Source organism: Manis javanica, chromosome 7 (genome assembly GCF_040802235.1).
Source record: "Manis javanica isolate MJ-LG chromosome 7, MJ_LKY, whole genome shotgun sequence".
Classification (NCBI taxonomy): Eukaryota; Metazoa; Chordata; class Mammalia; order Pholidota; family Manidae; genus Manis; species Manis javanica.
This window is the reverse complement of record NC_133162.1, coordinates 76639144-76646949: the sequence shown is the minus strand read 5'-3', so window position 1 is coordinate 76646949 and position 7806 is coordinate 76639144.

Sequence of the window (7806 nt, the reverse complement as noted above, 5' to 3'; positions counted from 1 at the left end):
ACATCTTCCCTACCCCGTTGGATGTGCAGTGAGCATTTGAAACTCAGCAATTCCAAAACTGAGCTCCTGCCCTTCCCTTCACACTTGTTCCTCTGTTGTCTCCCATCTCTGGAAATGTTGGCTCCATCCTTCTAGCTGTTCAAGCCATGAGCCTTGGAGCTTTCCTGAGCCACTCCTCCTCATAGTCCAGGTCAGATCTATCGCCACTTCCAGCCAATTCTACTTCTCGTATATCCACCCAGAAGGCAGTCACATCCCACTTCTGTACCACTGAATCCCTCCTCCCACACCACCGTCACCACTCACTTGGGTAACTGCACTCATCTCCTAATTGTTCTCTCTGCTTGTGTTCAGACCATTTTTAACACAGAGGCAGGGGCAATTTTTAAAGATCCATTTGCAAAGTGTGCCTATTTAAGCTCAACTGTGAAGTGGCTCCCCCAGTGCACACACTCTTTGCAGTGGCCTGCAAGGCCCTATATGGTCTGGTCGCCTGTCACCTCCCCTCTGCTTCTCCTCTCCACTCACTCGGCACTAGTCACACCACTACAGGTCACACCTGCCCCAGAAGCCTCCATCCCTCTGCTGAACACATTTTCCTCCACTGCCCACATGGCTTTCTTCCTCACACTGTTGGGATATTTGCTCTAATGTCACTTTCTCAGTGAGGCCTTCTTGGATGAAGCCTTCTCTAGCCAACGTTCATCCCCACTCTCACGGGAGCATTTATCACGCAGATCCCGACTGTGCACCCCGTTCACTGGTCCATGGTCTCTCCTGTTCACTGCTGCTCACTCCCCAGAGCCCAGAAGAGTGCTCAGCTCACAGTGCCATTCAATAAATACCCTCTGAACTTGTTTCCCAGGGATTAACCCACCTTGGTCATTATCTCATTTATAGTCATTGCTGGATTAGGTTTGCTAGCATTTTGTTTAGGATTTTTATTTCTTCATTCACTAAGGAGATTGGTTTGTAAAATTTCTGCTCCTTACTTGGCTCTTGTCTGGCTTTGAAGGAATTTGAGCATATTTCCTCTTTAACTACTTTTCCTGAACATTTTGTATAAGACTTGAGTTGAAATTTACTATCTTGTTTTCTTCTTTCTTGTTTTCTTTGTGAGATATTTTTGTAAAGATTTCACTTAAATTTTTTATTTTATTCATGAGTAGCTTAGCAAACATGTTTCTCTATGAGTCTGATTTTTAATTAAGAGTTTTTTATTTATTGGCATACACACGACTATTTTAATTAGAATTAAAGTTAAAATTAAACTAAGTATTCAGTTCTTCAATCCCAGCAGCCACATTTCAATGCTCCACAGCTGCATGTGAGTGGACAGCATAGATATAGAATGTTCCCATCTTCACAGAAAGTTCTACTGGATAGCACTGGTCTAGAATATTCTTCTCCCAGATATTTTCATGGCTGGTTTCCTTTTGCTCCCAGATCCTAGCACACATGCCTACGCCAACGAGGGGCTTTCCCGACAGACGACACAGTGTGAGTGGGCCCGCTACCCACAGAGCTGTCACTTTCATTTTCCTCCCAGTCCCAGCACTCTCTGAAAAAATCTTATTTCTTCATCTCCCCCCACTATCGACATGTACAGTCCATAAGAACAGGGACCTTTCTGACGTGTTTACCACTAAACCCCAGAATACAGAACAGTGCCTTGGATAGAGTAGGTGTTCAAAAATGATATGTTAAGTAAAGTAGATTAAGTGATCAGGGACACTATCAATGGCAAGTTGAAACTTTAACATAAAAAAGGATAAAGTTGTACATAATATTATCTTAACTTTTTGATCTCTAATGTCCCACTTTTTATCCTTCCTGGTTTCATTTGTGCCTTTTCATTCTCTCTTACTTATGTCTTATTAATCAGTCTCACCAGAGGTTTGCTTATTCCATTAGCTTCTTTCCAGAAAACAGCATTGACCTTATTGATGATCTCTAGTGCATATTTGGTGTCTCTGTCATTTGTATTTGATGTTATTTTATTATTTCCTTTCTTCTGCCACCTTTGGGTTTATTCTGTCAATTTTATACTAACTTCTTTTTCTTTTAACTTGGCCCAATAATGTAAAGACATCTTTTCTTTCTACCAGACATCTTTTCTTTCTACCATAAATAAAATATTTAAATCACCTTTGATGTAATATTTTAGCTAGTACTATGTGTTTAGATATGTTTTATTTTCATTTTCATTAAAGTTTAAATACATTTACATTTTAAATATGCTTAAAATTTCCATGTCTTCTTTGATCCCTGAGGTAGTTAGAAGAGGACTTTTTTTGACTGGTTTCTTTGTTGTTATTATTATTACAAAATGTATGAGGCCGTTTTTAGTTGCTTTGCGTCATGGTGAGGGAAATTTTTTTCTGCATGTTACAGATTCTTTAGAATTTGTTGGGGCTTGCTTTAAAGCTAATTTATATATATACCATGGGTGCCTGAGAAGAATGTTTATTCTATAATCACTGGGTACAATGTGCCATATGTGTCCATTAAAAACTTAATTTGAAACATTTCTGCTGCTCACCAAAAGTGAGTCTGTGGTCACCCTGGTAAGAAGCCAGTAGGAAAAAGAAAGTCCCTTCTTCTCTTCTAGTCATGGGGTCATCCTTGCTCCCCCAGTTGGTAGGGCCTAACAGGAGATGGCTGGCCAAAGAGAAATGGAGGTGAGTGCCAGCCCCAGCGTCGCAGAGCCAGAAGTAGGAGGCCAGTTTCAGAGCCAAGAGAGAATGTCCTGATAACAGGTGCATACATGCTATGAAATGATGATCATGATTGACTTACTGATGGACATCTGAGGTTCCAAAATACTGTACAGAAAGCATCACAACATGATCAGTCCATACTCGGGAGAAAAATCTCTACTCTGACTTTGTATAAACAGCACCTCCAGGAAAGGAAGGAGCAGTGAGTCAATAACTCTTCTGAAAATAACTATTTTGAAAAGTTGAATCATTTCCTGTGTCTTGCCTTTTCAAATATGTCTGTCAGACTGGTTGCATTTGAAGTGTTTCTCGTTCAGTAGGAAATGACCATTGTTCAGTGAAATAGGCAGAATTTCCACAATATGGAGGAGTCTCCCACACAGTTTTGATTTGTCCAGATGGTCCACACCATCCTGCCCGAGCCTGTTTGTTGGGGTCTCTTGCTCACAGCCTGATTAGCAAGGCCACCACACTTTGTGAACTATGAGTGATGGCTGCGGGCATACTCTGCTGGCAGGTGGGAGCCACACAGAAGAGACAGAACCAAACATTAACGTTGCAAGGCTGACTATGGTAGAATTACTCCACTACTTTTTCAAGGTAGTGTCACGTTTTCATTGCTTTGGCCCAAAGTCTCAGAGTTACCCCACCCCTCTGCTTTCTCATAGCCTGTCAGTCCTCAGATGCAGGTGACTTTCATTAGGCATCTGCAGACGTCTCAGTCCTTATCTTCCCAAACATCCCTTTATAGGACTCCATCAACCCAACCCTTGTCTCTTCACACGCAGGCTCCCTGCTCAACAACTTCCCTCACACTACTTTCTGGTTGACCTGCGTGACTCAGCAGAAAGCCTCAGGGCCACCATTCCCGGTTTCGTACAAGCCACCACCTAAACTCCTTAAACAGCTTCCAGCCTCCTCTCGCTGCTGTCTGGTCTCCCTGTTTTGCCCTGCCTCTCCTGCTTTCCCACATTAACCCCGTGCTGCTCATCTTGTGCTCTTCTGACATGTACGGGTCCCTCTCCCCTCCGCCAGCATGGCCAGAGAAGGAAACATCTTCAGGGGAAAAAGTATTTTTAGGAAACTAGTCCCTTGGGATGTTTTCATCTGAAACAGAATCATCCTGATTACCTTATCCAGTATCATTACTTGGTTATCTAACGTGGTCAGATCAAAGTTCTTGTTTTGTTTTGTTTTTCATTCCCTGAGGGATAAAAAACATAGTCATTGTTACCCACAAATCATAAAATAAATACCATCTATTTCACAAATGCTTCCTTGAAAATTGCATATCTCTTCTAAGACACATAATTTTCAGGGTCCAGTGCAAAATTAATTGCAGGTTTCTTGTTCAAAAATTGTTAAAAATTTTGAGTCAGCAACAGTAGAGCATGACCATTCCGGAGCTCAAAGCCCCATGAAATTTCACAAGTTGCATGTCCATGACTCCAGCCCTGATCCTTCTGTTGTATGTTTGACTTTTTTCCACGGGGAACCTAAGAAATATTAGATAAATGCAATGTTTAAATATATACACTATATTACCTGAGGCTTCTAATATCTCTGACACAGGCAGACAACCCTCTTGGGTAAGGGCACAGCCCTGGGAATAGGAATGTATGATTCTAATTGTGTTGCCACCACTTCCTAGTGGATTACTTAACCAATCTGTAGCTTCAGCTTCCTCTTCTGTAAAGCTGGGATAATAATAGCACCCACATCATGAGGCCCTTGGAGGGATTTAATAATTTAATACAAGTAATATGCTTAGTGCCTGGGATGTAGCATACTCTAAAATAAAGTTTGGTCTATTAAAATAACTTCTTTTTTTTAAAGATTTCTGATTTCATTTTTTATCCCTAGTCAAATGCTTCCAAAATGTAGCTACACTTTATTACAAGGCTTTGAAGTATCAGTTAGAAAGAAAAAAACAACCAATTTAGAAAGTAACACAAATTCCACTTAGGATTGGGGTATAAACAAGAAGTGTGTAAACCTTGGTGTTGAGCCTAAATTAATTTATTGATTGATTGGTTGATTTGATTCTTCATTCTTTCACAAAGCATTCACTCTTGCCTATTGATTTCTGAGGATTTAGAAAAGCATAGACGAACAGAGTAAAATCCCAACTATTGGAACACTGTGTAAGGCAGCCCCACAAAAGAAATAAACATGCCTTTCTGGATGCCTGAAGGGAGTGTGATTCAGTTGTAGAGGAGGGCATGATGGAGAGAATTTGGCAAGTCTTTTTAGAGAAGGTGATGGTTAAGCTATCTCTAAAAAGGTGAGTCATCATTTTCCAGGAAGATTCATTCAGGGTAATAGTATATTCAAAGGGCTGATGGTGCAAAAGGACAGGCTGTAACCAGGACTCACAGGATGTGTAGAGTAATAGAAGCGTAAGATACAGATTAGGGGGAAGGACAAAGAAGTGAGACTCTCGGCTGTAAGCTATGCAGTTGCCAGACCTCAGGAATGGCTTCCTACTGTACTCTCTGGAAGCATGCACCATGTGGAGCCTGCAACAGTGGGAGCATGGCAGAGGTGGGCAGGTGGGTGGAAGGTGGACAGTGAGATACAGTAGATACCTAACAAACTGACTGCTCAGAAGGTCATGAGTCCTCCTTGTCTGAGTGGCATCATGGCACACTGACCTTGTCCAGTGAATGTGACCCTGCTCCCCTCCTCTATGCAAATGACCCAGTGGCTGGCACCTGATGCAGATCAAAACAGGCTGAGAGAAGGTGTTCTTGTTAGACTGAATCAGTTTGGTTTTTGCAATAGAGGAGATACTTTTTGTGCTGGACCCAGTACCAAATAGAATTTAGAATTGAAATGGTTGTTTTATGTAATGTCACTTTAATGTGATAACCAAATTTAGGAATCTATCTGTTGGTAGACTGTGTATGATCTGTTGGTAGACTGTGTATGATATTTTTTTTGTTTTTGTTTTTTTTTTTTTGATCATAGAACTTAAACAGGAATTCTGGCTTGTAATGATAAGAATTGATGTGTACTTGCATTGGAGAGAGGTAAGTTGTTTTTTTGGTTTAGTTTGGGTTTTCTTTTTTCTATCAGACATCCACTGTTTGACTCTAAGTCTACACTGAGCATTCCACCTCAAAAAAATAAATCTATAATAAAAAAAATAAAGGAAAGAATACATGGAAGTGATCCAATCTCCTTCCCATGATGGCTTATTTCTAGTGTGGATTTCTACCCTTGTTTTCAACTCCCTTAGAGCTCCATACTGGCTTCAGTTCCCCCTACTCCCAGCAACCTTTTCAGTGGACAATTTGACACAATTTGATATAAGCTTGCATTTTGAGCTTTGAATGGTTTCCAGTCCATTTTAGGGCTATCTTCATTGGTGGAATTTTGTCAGATAACTGATTGCAGAATTTTGTCAGATAACTGCTTGCACAATCAAGCAGAACACCAGCCAGCCGGGTCTTAAGAGAGGAACTCATAGGGAATCCAGGTCACAGGTAACAGGTAATCTTGCATATGATGTGGGTGAATTACAGAGGCTGTGTTCTTTTCAGTGTTGTCACCAAAGCCCTGTGGCAAAGTTAATGCCAAGCCCTTGCTAATACCAGCTTTTATATTCCTCAGAAGTCACAGATTAGTTAATTGCTGTTTCTACCAGAGCAGTTTGGAGACCAGTGGGAGAAAGTCTATTTTGGGGTGATCTCATCCTGGTCATGCCAAATGTCTGTGGGATTATTTGGCTTCATCGATCTCTGTCTATATATATACAAGAGATAAGGGTTCAATAGGGATACACATTCTTCCAGTTTTCAGTCATCCTTGAAGAGTTGTGGCACAGCTAAAACAAACTGCTTTTGCTTGCATTTAGAATGCATTAGACTAACTTCTGTGTTTATGGGAGGCAAAATCCTGCCCTTGGAAACCAACACCTATATGTGACCATTTCCCTTACCAGTTCTCAGCTTTGTGGCCTAAAGCACTCTGTGTTTCAGTTTCATTTGTAAAATGAAGATAATAATATGTATCCTATCTATTTCATATGATCCTTTGAAGGTGAAAAGTCATTAAGTGGAAATTTTTAATTTTAATGTAGCCTCATTTAACATATTTTTCTTTTATGGTTTGTATCTTTGTGCTTGAAGAAAAAAATCTTCACTAACCCAAAGATTTTTCTACTATGTTTTATTTCTAGAATTTTACAATTTTAATTTTTATCTTTAGGTTTATGATCCATTTCTAATTGATTTCTGCATGTGGTCCAAAGGAAGAAATAAAGGTTTTGTTTTGTTTGTTTCATAAAGTTGTCCATTTGCCTTAGCATCATTTATTGAAAATACTATCATTTCTCAATTAATTACCTTGTATTTTTTTGTTGAAAAATCAGTTGACCCTCTATTCTGTTCAATTGATCCATTTGGTCTTCTTACACTGATTCTGCATTGGCTAGATTCCTGTAGCATTGCAGCAAGTCTGGAAATTTAGTAATGTGTCTTCTAACTTTGCTGTTTAAAAGACATTGTTAAGAAAATGAAAAGATAAACCACAGACCAAGAGAAAATATTTGTAAAACACACCTGAGAAAGGATTTACCACCAGATTATACTCTTAAAGAACTCTTAAAACTCAGTAAGAAGCCAAACAGCTCAATTTAAAAGTGAAAAAAAATTTATTCAGACACTGCACCAAAGAAGAGACACAGATGGCAAATAAACATTTCCTGAAATGCTCAACATCATTAGACCTTAGGAAAATTCAATATACAACTCTGAGATACCTAATATATAGTAGGGAAACATACCTACTTGAAAAGCTAAAATTAGAAAGACTGACAATACCAAATGTGGACAGAGATAGCAACTGGAACTTTCACATTTTATGGGAGGTGTACAAAATCATAAAATTACATTAGAAAAATCTGGAAGTTTCTCATAAAGTTAAATGTGTACTTACTATACACTCCAGCAATCCCATTCTTTATTATTTACATAAGACAAGTGAAGACAAATCCCACTTTAAGCAAGCATTCATGGCAATTTAATTCACGATCACCAACATCTGTAAACAGTCCTAATGTCCTACTGCTGAATGAGAACAT